Source organism: Thalassophryne amazonica, chromosome 14 (assembly GCF_902500255.1).
Source record: "Thalassophryne amazonica chromosome 14, fThaAma1.1, whole genome shotgun sequence".
In the NCBI taxonomy this organism is placed as follows: Eukaryota; Metazoa; Chordata; class Actinopteri; order Batrachoidiformes; family Batrachoididae; genus Thalassophryne; species Thalassophryne amazonica.
Genome location: NC_047116.1, coordinates 26,134,642 through 26,162,125, shown reverse-complemented (window position 1 = coordinate 26,162,125; position 27,484 = coordinate 26,134,642). Strand labels below are relative to the sequence as shown.

At 38.1% G+C, this 27,484-nt stretch overlaps 1 protein-coding gene and 1 long non-coding RNA gene across 2 annotated transcripts in view; one reads left to right on the top strand and one right to left on the bottom strand.

Moving 5' to 3' along the window:
• Positions 1 to 27,484, bottom strand: part of hs6st3b (heparan sulfate 6-O-sulfotransferase 3b) — a 280,965-nt gene that overhangs the window by 234,068 nt on the left and 19,413 nt on the right. The gene's annotated exons all lie outside the window — the stretch shown is intronic.
• On the top strand, positions 314 to 22,543 carry LOC117524620. Its single transcript, XR_004564809.1, has 3 exons — positions 314 to 324; positions 9,154 to 9,161; positions 22,409 to 22,543. It is a non-coding gene; the product is annotated as an uncharacterized LOC117524620 (long non-coding RNA).

Genomic DNA, 27,484 nt, shown 5'->3' with positions numbered 1-27,484 from the left:
TCATTTTATTTATTTATACTTGACAAAATTATTAATGCAGGATTTTTATTTTCACTCCCATTTTTCATGAACTGAAGTAAAAGATCCAAGACTTCTTCTGTGCACAGAAATGGTTCATTAGCGCCGATAGCAAGGTATCGTTTTCATGAGCGAGCATGCTAATTGCGCTCTCCCTGTAAACTTATGACATCTGTCGTATTGTGGCGTGTGATAAAACTGCAAATTTTAGAGTGGGCATTGATTGTGAATTGCAATTAATACAAACTTAAGTATATATCGTAGAGCAGGTAGGTGAATGGAGAACGAGCTGGCCTGTAGACCTGGGTTTGAATCCTGCTCATGACCCCTGTTTGTGTCTTTGGACAAGACACTTAATCTACATTGTCTCAGTCCACCCAGCTGTAAATGGGTACTGGCCTTGGCAGGGGAAGTAACCTGCATCAGACTGGTGTCCCATCCAGGGGGATTCATAGATGCTACAGAATCTGGAGATAAGCACAGAAAACAACAGGCCCCAGGGCCTATATAGCACTTATTTTGTTTTCTAAAGATGTTTTAACAAGCTAAGTAAGCAAGCTACATGAGATAATGATATGATCTGCTGCCATATCACTAGCTGTTAGGGCTGGATGTGGCCCTCAATCCTTGAGTTCTATTCGGGGTTTTCATGTATCCCATAATCCCTTGCGCACCAGGGAGTCGCTGCAGTCAAAATAACAAAGAGTCCACATGATGACAACTGTAAATGAATATTATACTACAAAATGTAATTTTTTATGCTTTTCATCACGTTAATAAGAGACTGCTGCATGATACCCTGAAAACTTGCTAAAACAATTATAACAAATAATCGGTGTCTGCTATGTTTAATTTGCGTGGAATTTAATAAACGCAAACCGAATTTCAGACATATTATATATATTAGTCTGGAACAAAGAAGACAAACAGTGTTGTAAAGAACAATAATCAAGACGTTAAACATCAAACTTCACTTTCTCCCAGAACGACAGGAAGCGAGTGTAGCTCACAGCAGCTCCCATTGAAAATAACGGAGAGACAGCCTGTGATTCTCGCATGTTTACATAAAACAAACACAATAACAATGTCTATAAACCCAGAGAATATATTCACGAGAGTTTTAGGCACAATATAAAAATAGTTTTATGTTGTGATGTTAATTCTGTTGTCCATGTGCAGCGGTTAAAGTGCAGCGTGATCAGAGCGTCTCAATGCAGTTCGATATGTTACTGAGATCTCGCAGAGCGGTGACCTCTTTGAGGTTTTGCGGGATTTGAAACCTGAAAAGCCTCAGTACATGTAGCCCAATATAAGAGTAACTATGTGTTGCATCCTGAATCCCCGCTGTGCAAAAGGCACTCAACTCATGTAAATCATGTTCACATACATACAGTATTCTGGCTTGCAAATATACCCCCTCCACCCCCCCCACCCCAAAAAATGATGTAACAAGGTACAGTCTGATAGGAGTTCTCATGAGAAGCATGTTAGATGGTGGTTATCAAAAAGTAACTGCAAATGAATACAGAAAAGTCCACAAAAGTGAATGATGAAGACATATAAAGCAGCTTTTTGTCTCTGAAAAGGTAACAAATTATGTTAAATAATGTATAATACATTATGATTTATAGGTGGCAGTTTGATGGTAGCTCCATGCGCCACTGCCACCTTGGAAATCTGTGTGTATAGATAGATAGATAGATAGATAGATAGATAGATAGATAGATAGATAGATAGATAGATAGATAGATAGATAGATAGATAGATAGATAGATAGATAGATAGATAGATAGATAGATAGATAGATAGATAGATAGATAGATAGATAGATAGATAGAAATCACGAATGGTTCAATGCTCATTCATTCATCTATAGAGGCATCTAGAAAGATTTTGTCTTTGAAAAGAATGACACAAAATACAATAAAGTGATGATAGTTTATTTGCAGCACGATAATGACAAAAATGTTACTTCTTCCATTGACAACCAATGTTCAATTTTTGATTTTGAACAACTCTGCAACAAACAAAGAGAGGTAAGATATTCCCAAACGTATTTTCCGTTGCATAAGTCTCACTTGTCAAAAACTGCATCTTGACAAGGAAAACAACATGAACATAAGTCATGATTTGGGTTGTATTATCAGTTTTTAATTTGGGATTTTTGATCATTGATAGAATTTATTTTTAATAATGACATTTGTTATTTAATTACTGGAGTTTATTTTGTTTAGTGCTGTGATTCTTGGGAAAACCATAATATATAGTTATTCTTATTTCTTTTAAGAAATATCCACAAGGGTTGCTACCTTGATCATACAAACCCATTTTTTAACACTCTAAAATTCTTAAACTTACACACCAGGTAGACTTCCAAGCTGAAAATATATTGTTTTGAGCACAAAATAACCAACTGCCACAAAATATTCAAAAAATGTTCACTGTAGCAGAGAGGGGTTATAGTTTAACTCAACTCAACTTAAAATTTATTTCTAAAGCACATTTAAAATGACAGTAGTTGACCAAAGTACTGTACAAAAAGCAGGTACCAGGTGGCGCCCAATAAGTAAATTAATTAATTAATTAAAAAAACAATAAAATTACAGCAGGCAGTAAAAACAATAAAACATAGAGATGCATTTGGTCATTTAGGAAACACCAGGGAGAAGAAGTGGGTTATTAGAGAGGACTTAAAAGTCTCTAGGGTTGGGGATGATCTAATGTGGCAGGGGAGACTGTTCCAAAGCCTAGAAGCAGCTGCCACAAAGCTGCCACTTTTACCTCTAGACTTTAGTTTTTGGCACCTTCAACAACAGTTGGTCAGAAGACCTTAAGGCTCTGGCTGGGGTGTAACAAAGCAGAAGCTTGGAGAGTTACACAGAGGCCAGGCTATTAAGGGCTTAAAAACAATTAAAGTTTAAAATCAACACAATATTGGACCGGGAGCCAGCGGAGGGAGACCAAGACCAGCGTGATGTGGTCCCGCTTTTTCTTGCCCAAAAGAAGACGAGCAGCAGCATTGTGAATGAGCTGAAGGCGGTTAAGAGAGGACTGGTCCAAGCCACTGCACAGGGAGTTACAATAATCTAACCTACTTGTAATGAGGGTCATCCATGCCTTTAAGGGATTCACTTAATTGTAAATACAGAAGCATACGCATGACTACAAACCTTTTTGTATTTCAGTTGGTGGGGTGAAACGGGGGAACAGTTTTAATGAGGAGCTAAAGGGATGTCCAAGCATAATGTACTTCAAGAGGTTGTACAAAGATATGATTTTCACACAGTGCAGGGAAGAAAGTTTTTAAAGATAATAGGCTCTTTACAGTGTATTTAATTTTTACTTATTTAATTATTCATAACTCAGCCACATGGGGTGTGCAGCCAGTACATTCTGAGTGCCGGTCCCAAGCCCGGATAAATGAGGAGGGTTTGCGTCAGCCACAAACAAGCCAACCCAACTATGCAGACTAAGAATCGAATTTCCATACCGGATCAGTCGAGGCCCGGGTTAACAACGTCCACCACCGGTGCTGTTGCCCAACAGGGTGCCGGTGGAAATTGGGCTACTGCTGGGCGAAGATGACGAAGAAGAGGAAGAGAACGTTTCCACATACAGCAGGAGAAGAAGAAAACTAGAAGGGTGGAAATGAGAGTGGGGGCTTTGAATGTTGGTAGTATGACTGGTAAAGGGAGAGAGCTGGCTGATATGATGGAGAGGAGAAAGGTAGAAAGGTGTGTGCAAGAGACCAAGTGGAAGGGAAGTAAGAGCAGGAGCATCGGTGGTGGGTACAAGTTGTTGTACCATGGTGAGGACAGAGGAAATGGTGTTGGGTCATTTTAAAGGAAGAGTATGTTAAAAGTGTGTTGGAGGTTAAGCGAGTGTCTGACAGGGTGATGAGTGTGAAGTTGGAAATTGAAGGGGTGATGATGAATATCATCAGTGCATATGCCCCACGGGTAGGTTGTGAGATGAAGGAGAAAGAAGATTTCTGGAGTGTGTTAGATGAGGTGGTGGAGAGTGTGCCCAAGCATGAAAGAGTGGTGATAGGAGCAGACTTCAATGGGCATGTTGGTGAAGGGAACAGAGGTGATGAGGAAGTAATGGGTAGATATGGTATCAAGGATAGGAATGGGGAAGGACAGATGGTAGTTGAGTTTGCAAAAAGGATGGAAATGGCTGTGGTGAATACCTACTTTAAGAAAAGGGAGGAGCACAGGGTAACATATAAGAGTAGAGGAAGGTGCACACAGGTGGACTACATTCTTTATAGGAGATGCAAGCTAAAAGAAATCACAGACTGTAAGGTGGTGGCAGGAGAGAGTGTCATTAGACAGCATAGGATGGCTGTTTGTAGGATGACTTTAGAGGTAAAGAAGACGAGAGTGAGAGCTCAACAAAGGATCAGATGGTGGAAGCTGAAGGAGGAAGACTGTTGTGTGAAATTTAGTGAGCAGGTGAGAGAAGCACTGGTTGGAGGGGAAGCAATTTGGACAACTGGAAAAGTACTGCAGATGTGGTGAGGGAGACAGCTAGGACAGCACTGGGTATGACATCTGGACAGTGGAAGGGGACTTGGTGGTGGAATGAAGAGGTCCAGGAAAGCATAAGGAGTAAGAGGTTGGCGAAAAAGTTTTGGAATAGTTGGAGAGATGAAGAAAGTAGACAGAAGTACAAGGAGATGCGGCGTAAGGCGAAAAGAGAAGTGGCAAAAGTGAAGGAAAAGGCATATTGCGAGCTGTACAAGAAGTTGAATAGTAAGGAAGGAGAAAAGGACTTGTACCGACTGGCTAGACAAAGGGACAGAGCTGGAAAGGATGTGCAGCAGGTTAGGATGGTAAAAGATGCACATGGTAATGTGCTGACAAGTGAGGAGTGTGTGCTGAGAAGGTGAAGGGAATATTTTGAATAGCTGATGAATAAAGAAAATAAGCGAGAGAAAAGGTTGGATGATGTGGTGACAGTAAATCAGGAAGTACAAGAGATTAGTAAGGAAGAAGTGAGGGCTGCTATGAAGAGGATGAAGAGTGGAAAGGCAGTTGGTCCAGATGACATTCCAGTGGAGACATGGAAATGTCTAGGAGAGATGGTAGTAGAGTTTCTAACCAGACTGTTTAATAAAATCTTGGAAAGTGAGAGGATGCCTGAGGAGTGGAGACGAAGTGTGCTGGTTCCTATTTTCAAGAACAAGGGTGATGTGCAGAGCTGCAGTAACTACAGAGGCATAAAGTTGATCAGCCACAGCATGAAGTTATGGGAAAGAGTAGTAGAAGCTAGGCTTAGAAAACAGTTGGAGATCTGTGAGCAGCAATATGGTTTCATGCCGAGAAAGAGCACTACAGATGCAATGTTTGCTCTGAGAATACTGCTGGAGAAGTAGAGCGAAGGCCAGAAAGAGTTACATTGTGTGTTTGTGGACTTAGAAAAAGCTTATGATAGGGTGCCAAGAGAAAAGCTGTGGTATTGTACGAGGAAGTCTGGAATGGCAGAGAAGTATGTTAGGGTAGTGCAGGACATGTACAAGAATAGTGTTAGTGGTGAGATGTGCAGTCGGAATGACAGACTCATTCAAGGTGGAGGTGGGATTACACCAAGGATCAGCTCTGAGTCCTTTCTTGTTTGCAGTGGTGATGGACAGGTTGACGGATTAGATCAGACAGGAGTCCCCATGGACTATGATGGTTGCAGATGACATTGTAATCTGTAGTGAGAGTAGAGATCAAGTTGAGTATAGTCAGGAGAGGTGGAGATATGCTTTGGAGAGAAGGGGAATGAAAGTCAGTAGAAGCAAGACTGAGTACATGTGTGTGAATGAGAGGGAGCCCAGTGGAATAATGCAGTTACAAGGAGTAGAAGTGGTGAAAGTAGATGAGTTTAAATATTTGGGGTCAACTGTTCAAAGTAATGGAGAGTGTGGTAGAGAGGTGAAGAAGAGAGTGCAGGCAGGGTGGAGTGGGTGGAGAAAGGTGGCAGGAGTGATTTGTGACCGAAGAATATCAGCAAGAGTGAAGGGGAAAGTTTACAAGACAGTAGTGAGACCAGCTATGTTGTATGGTTTAGAGACAGTGGCACTAACAAAAAGACAGGAGGCAGAGCTAAAGATGTTGAGATTCTCTTTGGGAGTGACAAGAATGGAGAAGATTAGGAATGAACATATCAAAGGGACAGCTCAGGTGGGACAGTTTGGAGACAAAGTCAGAGAGGTGAGACTGAGTTGATTTGGACATGTGCAGAGGAGGGACCCAGGGTATATAGGGAGAAGGATGCTGAGGATGGAGCCACCAGGCAGGAGGAGAAGAGGGAGACCAAAGAGGAGGTTTATGGATGTGCTGAGGGAGGACATGCAGGTGGTTGGTGTGACAAAGGAAGATACAGAGGACAGGGTGAGATGGAAACGATTGATCTGCTGTGGCGACCCCTAACGGGAACAGCCGAATGACAAAGGAGACTTATTTAATTATTCATGTATTTGCCTTTTTGGTTTATTATATATTCTCTTGTGTTATTTTATTTATTTTTTCTTCTTCTTTTTTACATTACGAGGTCTGTCAATAAAGCATAGGTCCTTTTTATTTTTTTCAAAAACTATATGGATTTCATTCATATGTTTTTACGTCAGACATGCTTGAACCCTCGTGCGCATGCGTGAGTTTTTAATGCAATACGTGCGGACGGATTGCAGCGTCGGCTCACAGCCGCTGCGACGCTCCGCCACAGGAAAAACACCTCTGTTGGAAGCCTTAAGGACAAGTTGGAACATGTCCAGCTGTTAAACAATTTCTCATATACTCACTCCACTGAAAGCCATCAAAAGCCGCCTGGATTTTACAAATGGTTATCAACACGGAGGTGTTTTTCCTGTGCCGCCGCACCGCACCAGCTGCACCCGTCCGCACGTCTTTCATTAAAAAAATCTCCTTTAACAGTGGAATATAAAATGCTGAAACCGACTTCTTCTGAAACTTCTCTGTTCTCTCACGACGTCCTGGATCAATAGAGCCTGAAATGTGGAGGTTTTCAGCTTGGAACAGGCTGACGATGGCGCCTGGGAGTGCTGCAAGACGTCTCGCTCCGTGGGAAGTCCTTAAAGCGACAGTATCACCTCAAAATCTCTCATCAGCCGTTAAAATTTTCACCAAAAACCAGCTTAATTTTTCGAACCGTGTCCACTTCGATGTGCCTTACAGGTTTAGAAAAAATTTTGATCAAACAAAGCGCCAGTCTCTCAGCAACTTCTCAGACAAAGGAATTCCGACGAGGGGCTGGACGACTCCTCCCACAAGGAGTGCTCACAGGCGAATGACGTCACCGACAGGCGTGGAAAAACTCACGCATGCGCACGAGGGTTCAAGCATGTCTGACGTAAAAACATATGAATGAAATCCATATAGTTTTTGAAAAAAATAAAAAGGACCTATACTTTATTGACAGACCTCGTATGTTATTAATATTTAGGAAATTAGATGTTTAGTTAAATTAGGTTAAGGTACGGAGAAGGGGGCATGGATATAGTTTATTACTTCAGCCCACTTCTTTTCAACATGTGAACTCAATTCAGGTATTTGCTTCACTGTGTGTTTTGTTGTTTTCTTTCTTTTTAATCTCCTAACATGTTTGAAATAAAGATTTCATTCATAGATAGATAGATAGATAGATGCATATACAAGTATACATGCTTTACATGCATTTTGATAATGTTGTTAGTTTTGTTTGTGTATTTTTATATTTCTATAAAATAAATTAGTGGTGTAATAATTTTGTAAATGTTGGTTTACTTGGAAATCAATTAACACCTGCTCCCCGCCCTGCCCCAACATACTCATACATTTTCAATTCTACATAATCTCTTTGTCTCCAGCAAAACTTATTTCAGTTGTAAGACATCAAACTGTCGAACTGCATTGAATCAGATCAGTGTTGCCAAAACGTAAAATGCAGCTGCGTTGTGCACTCAAGTTCATTTAGGTCAGGATGGTAATGGCAGCGCCGCCACATGCTGATGCAGGGAGATTCCTAACAAAGCCATATGGATGTCATGCACAAGTAGATAAAGTGAGACGCACGGTTCAGCGATCACAGCTCTAAGTGGTAACGGTCCCACAGTAATTGCAGCCTTCTCTGCATCGGTTATAATGAATAAAATATGACGTGGGGGTTTATTCATCCAAAGACTAGGGCATGTCATTGGTGCAATAATGGGATATTACTGTTTCTGCAGGTTGTTCGTTACTCTGATTGTTGCATTGACAAAAGCAATGTGAATATGTTCTTTTAGTAATGAGCTGAAAAATTACAGGAAGCAAGTTTAATACTTTTGTGTTGCCTGAGAAACACCAGGTAAGTTTTGATACAGTACATGTGGTTTAACATGACTGTGAGTACATGTGGTTTTCTTTTTCCTTAAAAAAATTCTGCAAAAATTGTCATGGATTCCTTTTCAGTGTTGATGTCTTTTTAATGACACAAATACGTAAAGCATTTATGGTATGCTGCATTTTAACTATGCTCCTTAGAGTGGTTTTAGATTTTATTATACATCGTCACCAGTGGGAGATTTAATAGGAACATCCCACTAGCCCCAAGGCTCACTAGTCCGAAGGTTCACTAGCCCAAAGGCTCGCTAGTCCGAAGGCTCACTAGTCTAGTCACTACAGGATTCATTACAAAATCCTGGTATTGACTTTTAGAGCTCTGCATGGACAGGCACCGGAGTACATCAGGGACCTGATCCAGCCTTATGCTTCCTCCAGGAGCCTCAGGTCATCCAATCAGAACCTGTTGATGGTTCCTCGGACCTGTTTTAAAACTCGCGGGGACAGATCTTTTAAAGCGGTGGCGCCTAGCCTCTGGAATGAGCTTCCCTGTGCCCTTCGTTCTCTGGATTGTATAGATACTTTTAGAAGGCAACTAAAGACGCATTTCTTTAAGTTAGCTTTTTAGCCTAATATTGTATTTTATTGTTTTTGTATGTTATTTCTAGATTATTTTTGTATGCCATGTGCAGCGCTTTGTGACCCTGGTCTGTGAAAGGCGCTTTATAAATAAAGCTTACTTACTTACTTAGTCTGAAGGTTCACTAGCCCAAAGGCGCACTAGTCCAAAGGTTCACTAATCCAAAGGTGCACTAGTCCGAAGGCTCACTGGTTTGAAGGTTCACTAGCCCAAAGCCACACTAGTCCGAAGGCTCACTAGCCCGAAGGTGCACTAGTCCAAAGTTTCACTAATCCAAAGGCTCACTAGCCTTAAGGCTCACTAGTCCGAAGTTTCACTAGTTCGAAGACTCACTAGCCTGAAGGCTCACTAGTCCGAAGGTGCAGGACCATAAATGAATATATTTTGATGTCAAGTTTCAGTAGGGTGCAGTACTACTTGTATACTTACATGTGCCTTTCGTTTTAATGAAAAAGATGTTTCTTTCATCTGTGATGCGACAGTGAATGTTACTTTAATAAAAAAAAAAGTCACTTTGTTTTTAACTTTGCTGATTATAAAGATGTACCGTACAATGTAAATGTCATAGACAATGATCCGTAATTAAGACTTTAGCATTTAATTCAAATAGCAATGATCAAACCTTCACAGGTGATTCCGTGAATTGCGCTGTTTGTCTTCATTTTGAGTAAATACACACACAGACTACTGAACCTTCGGACTAGTAAACCTTCGGACTCGCAAACCTACAGACTAGTGAACCCTTCCCAATTTAACTGCCTCCACCAGACAGCTTTTGCAGCTCTTATATAAACTTTTCAAAATGTGCTATAATGTTGTAAACTGCTGTGGAATTTTGAATTTCACTTGAATTTTAAAACATTTAGAAAACTGTTTAATACATTTCATTTCATTCCTGTTGTCATTTTCAACTAAAATTCTAAGCGACATACGAGGGCTGTCCGTAAAGTATAGGTCCTTTTTATTTTTTCAAAAACTATATGGATTTCATTCATATGTTTTTACGTCAGACATGCTTGAACCCTCGTGCGCATGCGGAGTTTTTCCACGCCTGTCGGTGACGTCATTCGCCTGTGAGCACTCCTTGTGGGAGGAGTCGTCCAGCCCCTCGTCGGAATTCCTTTGTCTGAGAAGTTGCTGAGAGACTGGCGCTTTGTTTGATCAAAATTTTTTCTAAACCTGTGAGACACATCGAAGTGGACATGGTTCGAAAAATTAAGCTGGTCTTCAGTGAAAATTTTAACAGCTGATGAGAGATTTTGAGGTGATTCTGTCGCTTTAAGGACTTTTCACGGTGCGAGACGTCGCGCAGCGCTCTCAGGCAGCGTCATCAGCCTGTTTCAAGCTTAAAACCTCCACATTTCAGGCTCTGTTGATCCAGGACGTCGTGAGAGAACAGAGAAGTTTCAGAAGAAGTCGGTTTCAGCATTTTATCCGGATATTCCACTGTTAAAGGAGATTTTTTTAATGAAAGACGTGCGGGCGGATTGCAGCGTCGGCTCGCAGCCGCCACGACGCTCCGCCACAGGAAAAACACCTCTGTTGAAAGCCTTAAGGACAAGTTGGAACATCTCCAGCTGATAAACAATTTCTCATATACTCACTCCACTGAAAGCCATCAAAAGCCGCCTGGATTTTACAAATGGTTATCAACACGGAGGTGTTTTTCCTGTGCCGCCGCACCGCACCAGCTGCACCCGTCCGCACGTCTTTCATTAAAAAAATCTCCTTTAACAGTGGAATATCCGGATAAAATGCTGAAACCGACTTCTTCTGAAACTTCTCTGTTCTCTCACGACGTCCTGGATCAATAGAGCCTGAAATGTGGAGGTTTTAAGCTTGAAACAGGCTGATGACGCTGCCTGAGAGCGCTGAGCGACGTCTCGCACCGTGAAAAGTCCTTAAAGCGACAGAATCACCTCAAAATCTCTCATCAGCTGTTAAAATTTTCACTGAAAACCAGCTTAATTTTTCGAACCGTGTCCACTTCGATGTGTCTCACAGGTTTAGAAAAAATTTTGATCAAACAAAGCGCCAGTCTCTCAGCAACTTCTCAGATAAAGGAATTCCGACGAGGGGCTGGACGACTCCTCCCACAAGGAGTGCTCACAGGCGAATGACGTCACCGACAGGCATGGAAAAACTCACGCATGCGCACGAGGGTTCAAGCATGTCTGACGTAAAAACATATGAATGAAATCCATATAGTTTTTGAAAAAAATTAAAAGGACCTATACTTTACGGACAGCCCTCGTATTACTGATATCATGCGTTTAATATGTAGTCACTATTTCACTGAATGATGGTTGATTATTGTTACTATCAAGGCTACTTTATTTTATTGCTTTATTTAGCTTTAAAACATTTAGATCTGTTTCACAATTCATCTTTATACATTTCTCAAAATAGTATTAGTAATTTTTTTTCATTTTCTTTAACTTTACAAAAGAGGGCATTTATCAACATTTTTGTCAATTTCTCAAGCGATAATTCTCAAATCTTTTGGGGAAAAGGCAGTGGTGGACACAGCTAACCAAAACGTTAGCTTTGATAACCGTTAATCTGCTAACTGTAAAGTTGACTTTTATAAAGCTAAACCGATAAACCTCTAAAAAAATTTAGCGGAAGTTACAGATAAAAGTTAAACCGATAACTTTCAGTATTGACTTCAGTATACTAGCAGCTACTGTTACAACAATGAGCTAGCACTTCTGTCTCAGATCAGCCTTTTTCAGCAAAAGAGACCTGGTGGCCATAAAGAAAGGAAAGAGAAGAGAGAAAGGAAGAGGGAGGGGAAAAAAGATAATTTCTCTTCGCACCATACAGACTTGCTGGCATATCACACAAGTCATGCACAGACAGACAGTTTTGAATTATTGTTAAAATTTTAAACAAACTAATTCCAGACAAGTTATTGAAATTAATGTCACATCTGTTGTTTTACAAAGTAAAAATATTGTATTCACACTGCCATGAACACTGCCAACCCAGTATGAACAGCATTTGCCGCCACATCAGTTTTCAAATTGCCTTTTTTTTTACAAATGGAAAAAATGACATATTCACAAATACAGATTTATTTGTGAAACCCACCACACGTTTCAGTAAGTTGTGTGTTATACCAACCAACCAACCACTAATGTCAGGGAACTAATTTACCCATAATGCATTATGGCATGCGTGTCTAAACTCTAAAACCTTCAAAATTAGTGCATTACTTTAAAACTAAAACATATAGCTGATATTTTCACTTTGTAAAATGACAGATGTGACATTCATTTCAATAACTTGTCCTGAATTAGTTTGTTTAAAATTTTAACCATAAATCAAAACCGTCTGCCTGTGCATGACTTGTGTGATATGCGGGCAAGTCTGTATGGTGTGAAGAGAAATGATCTTTTTTGTCCTCCCTCTTGGTTTCTCTCTGGTAGTCAGCTCTCCTCTGCCTACAGACGAGAGAGTTGTACCGCTGTCTGTCTGCTACAAACATGTAACAGGCAGACACTAAAATCTTTGCTTTCAGACTTCACAAATGTTTTTAACTGATAAGCTTTATTCACTATGCCTGCAAAAATACGCCGAGAAAGACCGGCATCTGGTGCAGCTGGAAAATAGAGTGGCTGAATTGGAGCAGTACAGCAGAATTAACGACGTCATCATCACAGGTCTTCACATCAAACCACGGTCCTACGCACGGGCGGTAACAGATGAGAGCGGAGGGGAGCCCAGTGAACAGGAGGTCAGCTCTGTGGAAAAACAGGTTGCTGATTTCCTCCTATCTAAAGGTATAGAAATGGATTTAAATAACATTGAAGCGTGCCACCCTCTGCCCCGGAGAAATGACGGTGATAAACGAGCCGTCATCATGAGATTCATCAACAGAAAACACAAAACAGCACTGTTAAAACAAGGAAGAAAACTGAAAGGGACAAACGTATTCATCAATGAACATCTCACCAAACGGAATGCCGACATCGCCAGGAAAGCACGCTTCTTGAAGAAACAGGGAAAAATCCAGCACACATGGACTTCAAACTGTAAAATATTCATCAAACTGAACGGATCACCTGAACAAGCAAAAGTCATGGCAATAAGGAACATCGAGGAGCTGGACAAATATGAACAATAGTGTTTCTTAAAGCGAGAATCTGGACAAATATGACCAATAAGGTATGAGGACACAAACACATCACAACACCATGACACAGACCAGAGGAACCTATTCATCTACTACCTATTCATCTACATCTGGAGACAAGAAGGATATAACTCAAAGGATTGCTGATCATGGAAAAGTAGAACTGAGAACATTTAAATACACAGACCACAATGTACTGGACTTGGAGCACGATACAGACCCGGACAATAATTTCTTCTCAAATATCAATGACAGTTGTTGCTATTATACAGATGAACAGTTTAATCGGATCATTAGAACGGATAACAAATTATCAATAATCCATTTCAACAGCAGAAGTCTATATGCAAACTTTAACAACATTAAAGAATATTTAAGTCAGTTTAAAAAAAATATTTAACATAATTGCTATATCAGAAACATGGATCAATGAAGATAAAGGAATGGATTTTGAACTGGATGGATATGAATTTAATTGTGTAAACAGAAAAAATAAGAGTGGAGGAGGAGTGGCTGTGTATGTGGATAAGAACATGGATTATAAAATAGTAGACAATATGACAACTGTGATTGATAACTTATTAGAATGTATAACTATTGAAATATGTGAAGAAAAAAGCAAAAATGTATTAGTCAGCTGTATATATAGAGCACCAGGATCTAGTATTGAAACATTCACTGACTGTATGGGAAAAATGTTCTCAAAAACTAATCAAAAAATTGTGTTCATTTGTGGTGACTTAAATATTGATCTGCTCAATCCAAATAAGCATAAAATAACAGATGAATTTATCAGTATAATGTACAGTATGAGTTTATATCCAAAAATCACCAGGCCAAGCAGAATTACATCCCATAGTGCTACCTTAATTGATAATATATTCAGCAATGATATTGAGAATAACACTGTGAGTGGATTATTAATCAATGACATTAGTGATCATCTACCAGTTTTCATCGTTTATAATAGAAACCATCGGCGGAATCAGCCAGAGGAGAAAATAAAATACAGGCGAGTGCGGACAGAGGAAAACATGAACACACTAAAGAAGGATTTACAGGAGCAAAACTGGGAAAAGGTATACAGTGAAAGTGATGTTGATAGTGCATATGAAACTTTTTTACAAATATTTACCTCATTATATGATAAAAATTGTCCAATTAAACAAGACTACAGAAAACAAAAAATCCAAGCTCGACCATGGATGACGAAAGGGTTACGAAATGCATGTAATAAGAAAAATACACTGTATAGAGAATTCATAAAACTAAAGACTAAAGAGGCAGAAAATAGATATAAGAAATACAAAAATAGATTAACTAATATTATACGGGTATGTAGGAAGGAATATTATAGTAACATATTATATAATAACAAAAACAATATTAAAGGAATATGGGATATATTAAATAGCATTATCAAAAATGGTAATAAAAAACAGAGTTACCCTCAGTATTTCATTGATAATAATGTCAAGAAGGAAAATAAGGATGAGGTAGTCAACGGTTTTAATAATTTTTTTGTAAATATTGGACCAAGCTTGGCAGAAAAAATTCCCGATTCCCAATCTGAGGATTGGGATAATAATCTTATAGAAAGAAATCCCTGTTCAATGTTCCTCACAGCAGTGGATGGAAATGAAATTATAGACATTGTGAATAATTGTAAATATAAAACATCTACCGATTTAAATGAAATTGATATGGTGGTGGTAAAACAGGTCATTGAATGGATTGTAGAACCATTAACATACATCTGTAACTTATCATTTCAAACCGGTAAATTTCCCAATCAAATGAAAATAGCTAAGGTTGTGCCGCTGTATAAGACTGGGGATAGACACCACTTCACAAATTATAGACCTGTTTCTTTGCTTCCACAATTTTCCAAATTATTAGAAAAGTTATTCAATAATAGATTAGACAAATTCATAAATAAACATAAATTACTTACTGATAGTCAATATGGATTCAGAGCACATAGTTCAACATCACTTGCATTAATACAACCCCTGGCAAAAATTATGGAATCACCGGCCTCAGAGGATGTTCATTCAGTTGTTTAATTTTGTAGAAAAAAAGCAGATCACAGACATGACACAAAACTAAAGTCATTTCAAATGGCAACTTTCTGGCTTTAAGAAACACTATAAGAAATCAAGAAAAAAAGATTGTGGCAGTCAGTAACGGTTACTTTTTTTAGACCAAGCAGAGGAAAAAAATATGGAATCACTCAATTCTGAGGAAAAATTTATGGAATCACCCTGTAAATTTTCATCCCCCAAATTAACACCTGCATCAAATCAGATCTGCTCATTGACATTGACCCTATGCTATGACATTGACCCTATGTGTCTTTTTGCAAGGAAAGTTTTTGCAGTTTTTGCTCTATGGCAAGATGCATTATCATCTTGAAAAATGATTTCATCATCCCCAAACATCCTTTCAATTGTCCAAAATGTCAACATAAACTTGTGCATTTATTGATGATGTAATGACAGCCATCTCCCCAGTGCCTTTACCTGACATGCAGCCCCATATCATCAATGACTGTGGAAATTTACATGTTCTCTTCAGGCAGTCATCTTTATAAATCTCATTGGAACGGCACCAAACAAAAGTTCCAGCATCATCACCTTGCCCAATGCAGATTTGAGATTCATCACTGAATATGACTTTCATCCAGTCATCCACAGTCCACAATTGCTTTTCCTTAGCCCATTGTAACCTTGTTTTTTTCTGTTTAGGTGTTAATGATGCCTTTCGTTTAGCTTTTCTGTATGTAAATCCCATTTCCTTTAGGCGGTTTCTTACAGTTCGGTCACAGACGTTGACTCCAGTTTCCTCCCATTCGTTCCTCATTTGTTTTGTTGTACATTTTTCGATTTTTGAGACATATTGCTTTAAGTTTTCTGTCTTGACGCTTTGTCTTCCTTGGTCTACCAGTATGTTTGCCTTTAACAACCTTCCCTTGTTGTTTGTATTTGGTCCAGAGTTTAGACACAGCTGACTGTGAACAACCAACATCTTTTGCAACATTGCGTGATGATTTACTCTCTTTTAAGAGTTTGATAATCCTCTCCTTTGTGTCAATTGACATCTCTCGTGTTGGAGCCATGATTCATGTCAGTCCACTTGGTGCAACAGCTCTCCAAGGTGTGTTCACTCCTTTTTAGATGCAGACTAACGAGCAGATCTGATATGATGCAGGTGTTAGTTTTGGGGATGAAAATTTACAGGGTGATTCCATAATTTTTTCCTCAGAATTGAGTGATTCCATATTTTTTCCCTCTGCTTGGTCTAAAAAAGTAACTGTTACTGACTGCCACAATCTTTTTTTCTTGATTTCTTATAGTGTTTCTTAAAGCCAGAAAGTTGCCATTTGAAATGACTTTAGTTTTGTGTCATGTCTGTGATCTGCTTTTTTTCTACAAAATTAAACAACTGAATGAACATCCTCAGAGGCCGGTGATTCCATAATTTTTGCCAGGGGTTGTAGAATCAGTTGAGGAGATTACAAACGCCATAGACCACAAATTACATTCAGTTGGAATATTTATAGACCTTAAAAAGGCTTTTGATACAATTAATCATGACATATTAATCAATAAACTTGAACAGTATGGGATTAGGGGGTTGGTGTTGCACTGGGTGAGAAGCTACTTAAGTAACAGAAAACAGTTTGTGAAGTTGGGGGAATATACATCATCATGCTTGGACAATGCTTGTGGCGTCCCACAGGGGTCAGTATTGGGTCCAAAACTGTTTCTAATTTATATAAATGATATTGTCAATGTTTCCAAAATATTAAAATTAGTATTATTTGCAGATGACACAAGCATTTTTTGTTCAGGGGGGGATTTGCAGGAGTTACTGAGGAGGATCAGTATAGAAATGGGAAAATTGAAAATATGGTTTGACAGAAACAAATTATCATTAAACTTAAGTAAAACAAAATACATGTTATTTGGCTATTGTAATACAGACATACAGGTTCAGTTACAAGTCGAGGGGGTAGATATTGAAAGGGTACATGAAAATAAGTTTCTGGGGGTGATAATAGATGATAAGATAAACTGGAAGACTCATATAAAACATATACAAAGTAAACTGTCAAGAAGCATTTCAGTTCTAAACAAAGCGAAACATATTCTGGACCACAACTCACTCCGCATTCTTTACTGCTCACTGGTTTTACCATATTTACAGTACTGTGCAGAGGTATGGGGTAATATTTATAAAGGTACAACACAATCACTATCAGTAATGCAGAAAAGAGCTATAAGAATTATTCATAATACTGGCTATAGAGATCATACAAATCCACTATTTTTACAATCCAAATTCTTAAAATTCACAGACTTGGTTCATTTTCAAACAGTACAAATTGTGTATAAAGCAATAAACAATTTACTTCCAGCAAATATTAAAAATATGTTTTTTAACAGATCAGGGGATTGCAGTCTGAGGGGGAAATTTAATTTAAAGCATTAGTGGGCACGAACAACATTAAAAGGTTTCTGTATTTCTGTCTGTGGGGTGAGGATGTGGAACAGATTGGGAGTGGGGCTCAAGCAATGTCCAAGCATGAACCAGTTCAAACAGCGGTACAAAAATATGTTTTTTTCTGGGTATAGGGAGGAGGAAGGGTAATGAGGGTTAGGGTGTTTTTGTTTTTTGCTTCGGCTTGTAAATATATAGTATTTTGTATGTAAGTAGGTATGTGTAGGTGTATATTTATGTTTGTGTATATATATGTGTATATATGTATATGTGTATATATGTGTATGTATATGTGTATGTATGTTGATGTGTGTATGTATATATATATGTGTATGTGTATGTATATGTATATATATATATATTGATATCGGTTTAGGTGTGTAGGAATCTATGTGTATATGTGGCAAAGGGTATTACTGGTTGTGGGGAAGAAGGGGTAGGGATAAATAAGCTGATGCTTCACCCTACCCCTTTTCGGACATGTTGGGTACACAGTAGGAACTTTTTTTGTTGTTGTCTTTACTGATCTATCTTGTAATTGTTGTTGTATCAAATGTTCGAAATAAACAGTTTTCATTCATTCATTCAAATATGTTAGCGGTCTAAAATGATCGGAACTAAATTTATCGGAAGCTAATTGGTCCACTGATGGTTTTCAAAATTATCTGAAAAGCTAATCCACTAAGGAAAACATTAGCTTCAATAAAAACCAGTTAGCGGATTAGTGGAACTGTGCCCACTACTGGGAAATGGGCATATGTAGGGTGCTAATATCAAAAAACTCTTGATATTTGCTGGATTTTCAAAACTATCTGTGCATCATTACCACTTAAAATAAAAAAATAGCTAAAAAAAAAAAAAAAGGCATATCTTGCAATGTTGAAGAAAGTGGAGAAAAAGTCCTGGCTCTGTCTTGGGCCCTGCTTCATCCTTCCACAAAGTTCTAAGAAAATCAATTCAGTTGTTTTTGTGTAATCCCGCTGAAAGATAAGCTGACAAACAAACTGCACCGAAAACACCTCTTTGGTGGACAGTTATGTCATAAATTACACTGAAAAAAGCATAATAAAGATGGTTTTTTATCTTGTTTAAAAATATTCATCCTACATTGGCTGCATTCTTCTAAAATTGCATTTTTTTTAACTTACTGAGGGAAACTACCACACCGACTAATCCATCTGATCTGTCCAAAAATGCATCATGAAGAGGAAAGATATGTGCAAGTCGCACCAGTTCCATTTCAGTCTTAGTTTCAGTTTATTTCTTTATTTCAGTCAGCAGCATTATAACAGAACTATAGCATTATAACAGAAAAATAAATGAATTAATAAAATTAAACAAAAACAGTAAAATACATAAAACACCAATAAAAAACACATGTAGCTGAGTGAAAAAGGTCAAGACTGAAGCATTCTAGCTTTTGAATGCTCTAATCCACTTATACCATGTCAATATTAAAAACAAAACATTTCTATCAAACTACAGACAGTAAAATGAAAACAATCGCAATGAATCATCGGCACTGCTGCTTCAATTGCTTTTGCCATTTAAAATACTTTAATGTATTTATTTCGTATTAATTTATTTTTGAAATGTGGTCCTTCTGTATAATGCAACAAGAAGCAAATTGAATTAATTCATCTTATTACTTATTTATAACACAAACACTGCGTCAACAAGCAGAAGCTAACAGGATCTTCTTCTTCTTTTGCCTGCTCCTGTTAGCGGTCGCCACAGCAGATCGTTTCCATCTCACCCTGCCCTCTGTAACTTCTTCTGTCACACCAACCATCTGCATATCCTCGCTCAGCACATCCTCTTCTCCCGCTGTCTGTGCACATGTTCTCATCCTCTTCTTCTTCATCCAACAGTAGCCCAATTTCCGTCAGCACCCTGTTGGGCAACGGCACTGGTCGTGGTCATTGTTAACCTGGACCTCGACAGATCCGGTATGGAAATTCGATTTGTTTTTGACAAATGTTAAAGTTAACGCCCTGCCTCCTTTATTCAGGCTTCGGACCCGTACTGGGTCTTGTACTGGCTGCACACCCCATAACGGGATAAATAACACTATTTTACAAAGCACAAAGAACTCAAGTTAACGGCTTCTTCATTCAGTATATAAACGCATCTTGCCATGCGTGTAGACGGTGCTACCTTGTAGCCAGAGATAATAATGTAGTATTTTTTCAAATATAAGTCACTTTGGAATACAAGTTGCAGGACATCCTAAACTAATGGAAAGACAACAACAACAAAACAAACAAACAAACAAACCTAAATTGTAGCCAGTAATCAGTGAACAAATTACAAGCCAAACTTTAAAATCAAAAGGAATAAATAAAACAAACAACATATCGGTATGTCTTTATAGATGGACTGCCAAGTACATAACAACACAAAGTTGATTATCATCACTTTAAAAAAATAATACCTGCTCAGATACAATGGGATTTTCCTATAGATTGCCAGAGACACTTAAGAAATAATGTATTTTTAAAGATGGAAAAACGGGCCATACATTTTAGATACAAATTTTTAATTTGATACAAGTTCTCACTATTTTTTGAAAGGTTTATACTTTTGCACAGTACTATATAAAGAGAGCATAAGCAATGTTCACATATCTGATTATCAATTCATTCACTGCAGTAGCTGACAGACAATCTCCAGAGTTTCTTATTCCTTAAAACATATAGGCAATTTGACACTTAAATCAGGTACCTAACCTTTCCAGATGCAAAGATATGAAGGAAGGATATGATTTGTTTTTTGTTATGTTTTTCTGTGCTTATGGGTTTTTTTTTTTTTTGCTCTCCAGTGGTGCTGCGTGAGTTCAACACAGCAGCAATGGTTTTTGTTTTCCCAATTCTTTCCTTGTGTGTGCTTTTATGTGTGTTCATGTACCGGACCGGCTTATGTGTGTTGTTTGTTAAGTGTGTCATGAGGCCGGTCAAGGTTTGCTCAGCCCTGCTCGTGACCTAGGGCAGGGATATACATCTGGAGCTGGGTCCCCGGGCGCCCTAAAAGGTGACCTCTGCTCCTAACTGGCAATTAGGATGGGTAAACATGCAATAAACACATTTCATTGTGCAGGGAACATGTTCCTTATGCGCATATGACAATAAACTCCTTTTGAATCCTTGAAAAAAAAAAAAACCTGAAAAGGCAGCCATTTTGGACGCCATGTTGGACCCCATCTTTGATGTTGAAAAAGCTACAAAGAGGATTTTGGGGGATTTTTGGAATGTGATATGGTATGCACATTTTTCTGGATGTATTTTGAAAAGTTTAGCTTGTTCCTGCAAAATTTCCATTATTTGACTATATTTTTAGCTGATGCTCTTGGTCTAGATAGCTGGAATTCAATGCAACAATGCTTTGGTTCATGTACAAACCACTTTACCCACTGAGCTATCCTAGCTAAAACATAATGAAACATAATGGACAGCACTTTAATGAAAGTTTTATATATATATATACAGTGAGGAAAATAAGTATTTGAACACCCTGCGGTTTTGCAAGTTCTCTCACTTAGAAATCATGGAGGGATCTGAAATTTTCATCTTAGGTGCATGTCCACTGTGAGAGACATAATCTAAAAAAAAAAAAAAAAAAAAAAAATCCGGAAATCACAATGTATGATTTTTTTTAATAATTTATTTGAATAAAAGATAGATATAGAGATATAGAGATATAGATAGATATATAGATATTGTGTTTTCATTAACTTCTTCTATGCTTATATTCTTTAAATGCACAGTGTTCAGTGCTAGTTTCTCTCTGTTGCACTTGCCTAAGTCAGTATCATATGAGAACAGGAATAGAGTTAAAAATTCTGTGATCCAAACATCAGAATGTATAATCACAGCAAAGGAATTATTATTGCTATATTAAGCACATCACGGTTTCATCAAAGCAGCGCAGAGGAGAACGTCTTTGCTCGGGTTTCAGCTCTGGTCTCTTTGTACTTCTGAATGAAGCATTCATTATGCATAACTTACGAGAACGTTGCTTAATGAAGATTTTATAATTGATTAAAAGTGCCACATCAGCATGTGCATAAAATTACCATGAAGTTACATTTAAAAGGAGAACGCTTTTTTTTCCCCAGCTGATAATATTCTTAAATAGAATAGAAATAAGCAGCATCTAAAAAGTGCCAACATGATAAAGACTTTTGATTCATCATGATTCATCATTGCTTCATGTGAGTAGATCCTAAAAGCCTGAATATAAGTAATTCAATACTGTGCCTTATCAGTTGGCTCCAGGTCATCATGATTCATTTTTTGAAGGATTGTTTGTTGACATTCATGTCAGTCCTCCAAGGTCTTCTGGAGATGACAGATTCAAGAGGGGGTTTTTTTCATCCATTTTCATTTTTTATGTTGTCAAGACTGGATCATTTTCAATTGAAGCTTTGTTTTTGGTGTCACACCTAATCCTGAATCCTGAGGCAGATTTTAAAGCTCTGCTCATGACTTAGAAGATTGTGATGCTTGCGTACCATCTTCCATGGTAGAGTTGGTGAAGTCATATGTGCCCACTGATTTCCTGAAAATACAGGAGACTGGCCTTTTGTGTGTCCCAAAGTTTAAAGGGGGGAAAAAAAAACTGTATATAAATGTATCCTGTTTTTGTTTTCTAGTTTAATCACTGTTTGAGGCAGGTTGCTTTATTTACTGTGCTTTTTATTTCAAATTTTGAATTTGTACGTGGATATTTTTAATTAAGTGTTATAATAATAATAATAATAATAATGGTGATGATGTCGACAGTGAGGTTTGATACCAGTCTGTGTCCTTGTACAAGACACTTTTATCTGAATTGTCTCAGTCCACCCAGCTGTAAGTGGGTACCGGCCTTGGCTGGGGAAGTAACCTGTGCTGGACTGGCGTCCCATCCAGGTGGAGTCGTGGACTCTCATCTACTTCGCGCAGCAGTACTGCACAATAAACCACTCACCTCAGGGCCTATGTAGGACTTACTTCTACTTCTGGTTTAATATTGCAACACATTTAGTTGTTTTATTTATTAAGCTCACCAAGGAGATTATGTAATCAATGATTTTGATGTATTGATTTCTTTGTTATTAGCATATCTTAAAAAGTCTAGAATGCTTTTTAGTGAAATTTGATAAAGAGGTACATCATGGATCAATGAAAAATTTGTTTGAAGATTAAGCCAGTGTGGATCCAGGAACATATTAGTTAGTATTTTCATAATGTTTCTCAGTGATTTCCATTGTATTTATACTTTGGCAACACATGCCCCCACCTGCTGTTCAACTCAGTTCAGGATACATAAATCATAGACTGCTGGGCGTTGTCAGAGCTACACACTCTCCAAATACCCTCTAATCTGAGATCAGGATCTAAAGCTACATAAAAATACATCCATCCAATCATTATTATTGGGGGATATTAAAATTCTGTGAATAACAGAGCAACATAATAACATGAACAGCACTAAACAGTAAACCTAACTACTGTACCTCTCACTTAGTATTTATTATATTATTGTTTCATTGTGCTGCTGTATTGCACTCTAAAGCAAATGTCGTCACATCTTGCGTTTAATTCATTTTAAGTTACTAGCACTGAACAGTTTTTTCTTTCTATAAATGTTTGACTTCTTGAAAACAAATGCAAATCCAGATCACCTCCAAAATTCTGTGGAGTCTTCCATGCCCTAATATCTATCTGTGGTGCAAATGTGGTGAGAATCTGTGAAGTAATTTTGACATAATCCATCAAAGCCTATATTAAGTGAAATCTTGATCCAGAATCTGGATCCGGATCACCTCCAAAATTTAATGGAGCCTAATATCTATCTGTGGTGAAAATTTCAATAAAATCTGTGCAGTAGTTTTGACGTAATCCTGCTAACAGATAGACAAATAAATAAATAAACAAGAGCAATCAGAGATTTCTGACATCCGCCAGTTCGGATCCGGATCATCTCCAAAATTCAGTGGAATGTTCCATGCCCTAATATCTATCTGTGGTGAAAATTTGGTGAGAATCTGTGAAGTAGTTTTAACATAATCCTTCAAAATCTGTATAAAGTGAATCTTGATCCAGAATCTGGATTCTGATCCCGATCACCTCCAAAATTTATTGGGTTCTTCTATGGCCTAATATGTATCTGTTACGAAACGTTGGTGAGAATCTATGAAGTAGTTTTGCCGTAATCCTTCAAAACCTATATAAAGTGAAACTTGTTCCAGAATCTGGATCCAGATCTGGATCACCTCCAAAATTTAATAGAGTCTTCTATGGCCTAATATGTATCTGTGGTGAAAATTTGGTGAGAATCTGTGAAGTAGTTTTGACATAATCCTTCAAAACATATATAAAGTGAAACTTGATCCAGAATCTGCATCTGGATCACCTCCAAAATTTAATAGAATCTTCTATGGCCTAATATGTATCTGTGGTGAAAATTTGGTGAGAATCTGTGAAGTAGTTTTGACATAATCCTTCAAAACATATATAAAGTGAAACTTGATCCAGAATCTGGATCTGGATCGCCTCCAAAGTTTAACGGGTTCTTTTATGGCATAATACGTATCCATGTTGAAAATTTCATCAAAATCCGTTCAGTAGTTTTGACATAATCCTGCTAACAGACAGACAAATAATTAAACGCTAATGATTTTATTATGTCCTTGGCGGATGTAATTATGACAAACAATGGTAAGCTGAAAACACAAAACTAATACCAAATTTGCTGATATCACACAGGAATTTATAGAAACATTAAAATATTTTTTTCTTCTTAATTGCATTCATTCTCATTATGTTTTATCACATAATAATACTGACACCTTGGTAAGAAGGAGGAAGGGTCTTTCCCTTCTGCATTTAACCCATTGTAGCAGACATGAGGAGATCATACACCCTCTGCCCAGAAAGGAACTGGACATGGGTGGAATCAGACACCGTCTTACTGTGAGGCTAAAGTGCTAACCACTTTGTTAGTTTAATTGAATCAATAAATCCTACTGTTAAGTGTACTCACTGTAATACTGCCTGAAGAACACTTGTGTCAAAACGCATCCAAACAGCCGCTGTAAATCTGAGCACTTTTACAGCCTCCTTGATTAGAGTCAAACTCCAATCTGAATTATCATGATGCCCACGTACGTTTAAAACAATATTTGCATCACACCTACACCAACTGCATGCCCAGGTGTACTTAGACTGACCAAAACAGCTTCAGCTGTGGGTAATACACTCCTCAACTTAATATAATGGGGCATCAAAAAAGGGTAATTACCTATGAAACTGTGTAAGACAGGGAAATGTTAAGTGGATTTTTGTGATCAGTAGCCAAATATCCATCAAATACACTCAAAAGTGTCCAGGAAGCAATGTCCTGAAGTGCAGTGTATATGTGCCAGTGTGATTTCAATCTAAAACTAGAGCACCGCGATCGTAAAGCGCAAACCTCCGCCAACACTAGGTTCCAATTCCACAAATTTTTACCTTGGAAAAAAAATTTCAAGGTCAAAGTCCTGTTAGACGTAGCTTTTCATAAGATAGAATATAATAGAAAATACAGATCAAAAGGGTTTTTCAATGTTAAAATCAAATATCTGCTAAATCCGCAATACGGATCAGATGCAGATCAAAGTTAGTCTATTCATTGAGGGTGCCACTTTACACCTCATTCTCACAAATGAGAGTAATTGAGGCACTTTTGATTGAGATATAATGCAAAATCAGTGTTGTCATGTCACTTTTGTTGACATTTGTTGTTATATGTATTTGTTGTTAACACCATTAATACCATTGTTGATACCGTTATTGTAGGGTGAAGTGACGCTACTGTACTTTATACGCCAGTTACAGTTATTGTTTAGCTTTGTTGGCTAGCAAGGTACGGTTGGCTTATTAATGGCTAAATTAACGGTAGCTCATCTAGCTTTACTTAGCTTACTTTCATGATTTACACTATGGTGTAGATTTTTAAAGGTTCTTCAGTATATGGATTCTTTAATAGATATCAACAGACAGTATCTAAGTTTGGGTTTTCTATTAGAAAACATGTATGTAGAGTATAGATTTTGTCTTCCTATAGTAAGCTAACAGGTGAACTTTAGATAGATACCTATAACATATTACATCATAGCTTCTGTTTCTATAATAACAATACCATATTTATAGCTTAGCCTACTAGCTATAATTTAGTTTTATAACAAGTCTACATACTAGGTAGACGTATACTACAATCTTTTCCTGTATGATTATTTAGGTTTTAGTAGCTTACTCCTATAATATTATGTAGTAACTATATTTCTTGTATATGTTGTTTACTGCCCTGATTGTGTAAATATCACTTATATACATGCTGCCCATATTCTTGAGCCACTTAGGTGGGTAAGGAGAGTTCCCATGGGATGAAAAAGCTTTTCAACCTACCATCCCTGGTTTTCAAGACCAGGCACCTAAGTGGCTCTACTCTACTCTTCTTTTTTTTTTAGATATTTAGATATACTTTAGTATACACTAGTAGAGTTCTATCTTAGAATTGGTATGTATAACAGAAGATATACCTCACTGAATTTTCATTTAAGGAAGCAGAAATACTTTGTTACTGTACTTAAGTAGAATTTTGACGTATCTGTACTTTACTTCGTTATTTAAATTTCTGGGGCCTTTCACTTTTACTCCACTACATTTCCTCAAAAAAAAATGTGTACTTTACTCCAATACATTTCCCTGAACCATCTTCATTGCTCGTTACTACAATATAAAAGTAGAAGAAATTTGTTTGTGCAATGCCTGTTTGCAGAAGTGAAAGCAGCGGCACGCCGTACCGGGAAGAGACGTCCCTAAAGATAGGGATTTTTCCTGACTTTGCTGTTTGACCTTGAAAATTAAATAATTTCTTGCCTATTAGTGTTGTAGGATATGAATCTTCAGTAAACATTTCATAATGATATATGAAAAATTGTGGGTTCCAGCCTGTCTATAAACAAACAGACAAACAAACAAACAAGCAGGGGTGAAAACATAACCTCCTCCAACTTCATTGGCGGAGGTAATTTAATTAATTTCATTTATTTCATTTATACTGTGCCAAATCACAACAGAGTTGCCTCAAGGCGCTTCACACAAGTAAGGTCTAACCTTACTAACCCCTCCTCAAGCAAGCACACAGGCAACAGTGGTAAGGGCCCCTTCACACATAGTGCAAATATGTACAGCTCAGGGCGACTCACACTGTAACAGCTCGTATGAGCGAACCACGAAATATCGCGCCAACGGGCAGGCGTGCACGATGCTGCTGCGATGGTTCGTGCACATGAGAACACAGTGCCAGCAGCTGCACGATGTAGTTACACATCATGCAGCTGCTGTGAAGAAACAATAAATAATAAATATGCTGTGTTCCTGCATGCGGGGACACAGCAGCTTTACACAGCAGCTGCGTAATGTGGTTACACATCACGCAGCTGTTGTGAAAATAAAAAAACTAAAAATTACATGCCACCCACAGGAATCAAACCTGCACTTTCCAAAAGCTCTGACTGCCAGTCAGAAACTTTTACCATTGAGTGCTCTGTCCTGTGAAAGCTGCGGGAAACTGCCTGATATCAGGAAGGACATGGACGTATTTAAAAAATAAAATAAAACCACACACACCATATAAAGAAACACATATTGTATTGAATCCCTCTTATCAAGTGGACAATACAAATATGCTCCGTCTGTTCCTCTGTAGATGACCCTTGGTCACAGACGTACAGTCATGAAATGATATAAATGAGAAGCTTTTATGTCCACATCTGCTGTCGGCGTGTGCAGCCGGCCCCACTCGTGTGTCCTGCCCGACACGCGTGTCTAGTGGGTGGTGCACCGC